At 40.9% G+C, this 2,200-nt stretch overlaps 1 protein-coding gene across 1 annotated transcript in view; it reads left to right on the top strand.

The window, feature by feature from the left end:
• LOC101860336 (kelch-like ECH-associated protein 1B) overlaps nt 1-2,200 on the top strand; it is a gene marked incomplete at its 5' end in the record, with an annotated part of 13,810 nt that overhangs the window by 6,007 nt on the left and 5,603 nt on the right.

The following is a 2,200-nucleotide window of genomic DNA, read 5'->3' as shown; positions in this document are numbered from 1 at the left end:
ACACACACACTCTTCCGTTGAGTACTTCACGAAAAGTCCCTTGCCCTGCTTTAGACATATTATTATATTATATAATAACATATGGCTTCGTGGCCTTTGTCCCCACGCCGCCCAGTGCACTGGCTTTTGACAGAAATCGTGCGACCGGCTCTCTGAAGAACGTGCTGTTTGTAAAGTCACCCCGGTATGCGAATGCTCTGTTTCGTGAAGTCATCCCAGTGTGGGATAAATTTCGCTGTCTCGATCTGTAATCAGTACCACCAAAGATTGGGCAATTGAAACATCTTGGTAGTGGAGAATCTTTGGTACCACCAGGCTTGCGATACAATGATTTAAAAATACATATGAATAAGGCCTCCTCTTCCTCCTCCTCCTCTTCCTCATCCTTAACCGATCCCTAAACCTTCGTTTTGCTGTTGCTCCTTTTTTCCTATCAAACACTAATTTATTGGCCTTATCTCACCTTCATTTTTTAATCTTGCTGTCCAGCAACGCCTTAGATCTTCGGCATGTATTATATGACCTAATTGTGTTGCAAGTGCCGTAAAATCTACTATTTTTTAAAACCCAATCAAACAACAACACAAAAACTAAGTCCACCCTAAGTGAAGTAAAAACCATACGAAATGGACAGAAAATTTCTGCATGTGGGCGTTGCAACACTTTGAGGTATCACAGAAAACGGCCCTATAGCTGGAGCTTCTTGGTGTTTGCGTAGTTGCTTAGATTTGTTCTGTTCGTCCTTTTAAAAAGCCGAGCCATTCCGATCAGCGAAAACGTCACTGCTGCACACCAACCTTTTCTGTAGGCGATACTTTCTGTTCAGGATACACATTCAGTATAAGATAAAAACAAAACAACTACATCAATAATAATAATAATAATAATAAATGACATTTATAAAGCGCTCAACCCCGAATAAAGTACACAGGCTCTGAGCGCTTTACAATACAGTACAACATACAACAGTAACATGAAACGTTGTGTTCTGACTTTAAAAAAATTATTCCAAATATTCATCTTATTAATTTAAAAACAGAAACGACTTCAGCTGACATTTGAATGAATCAAAAGATTTGATTTCTCTCAACGTACTTGGTAAAGCATTCCAGATCTTGGGGCCTTGGTATTCAAATGCCCTTTCACCCATTGTTTGAAGTTTCATAGATGGTAAAATACATTTCTTTTTGTCAGCTGGTGATCTTAAACTGCGAGTTGGAATGTACAGTCTTAACAGATTTGATAAATATGATGGTGCATTATCATTCCAACATTTGTGACATATGGTGGCCAACTTGTACACAATCCTTTTCTCAACAACAGCAGCAACAACAACCAGAAGATAAACGATCGAAATGTCAGACTTTGGCCTAGAAGAAATACATGCGTATGCTTGTCTAAAGTAAACTGTGTACGTATACATCCCGGTTTTTATGGTGCCAGTGATATAATGCATGATGACACCTGTTATAACTTTCACCCGTCCTGCATTGCGAACTGCTCTTTTTCATTTGAGCATGTTTGTTGTTGTTGTTGTAGTTGTTGTTCTTCTTCTTCTTCTTCTTCTTCTTCTTCTTTGTTGTTGATCGTATGCTTTGTCATGCCCCGTGTTCTGGCTTTCATGATTACTAGACTTGCGGATCCGTCAGACTCGGAAATAATGTACTGTTTCAATGGCAACGTAAGTAACTAGCGTACAGTCTCCATTGGTCCCTGCAAACATGGCCAAAACTAGCTGGCCCCTGGATGGTCTAAATTGCATTGATTGTGGCGTTGAACCTTTGTTATCGTCGGCTTTTTTCCAGAAGCGCCTTTGTCATTCTGGTCAAAATGTCGAAAATAGCAGAACGGAGGCATTCAAAAATGACGTGTCATCCCGTTTGTAAATATGTCAAACCTACCCAGTACCTGTTCCTCGTAGTTTTACCCGAGTTGCATTCTTGTGTGTACGTGAGTGTGTGTGTGTGTGTGTGTGTGTGTGTGTGTGTGTGTGTGTGTGTGTGTGTGTGTGTGTCTGCGCGCGCGCACGCGGACGCGCACACAAACGTGTCCTGTGCGTGTACACTTTGCCGTAACAATCCATGTTTCTTAAAAGTTGGAAATTTGGGTGGGTTATTGTAGAGCAATCCTGCTTTCTTTTCTATCCTTTAGGTGTTTCAATCTCACATTTCCCTCTATGACCGCTAATATGTCGGGCCTG

The sequence above is a fragment of the Aplysia californica genome, unplaced genomic scaffold (assembly GCF_000002075.1).
Source record: "Aplysia californica isolate F4 #8 unplaced genomic scaffold, AplCal3.0 scaffold00228, whole genome shotgun sequence".
Classification (NCBI taxonomy): Eukaryota; Metazoa; Mollusca; class Gastropoda; order Aplysiida; family Aplysiidae; genus Aplysia; species Aplysia californica.
This window is presented reverse-complemented; position numbering and strand designations above follow the sequence as displayed.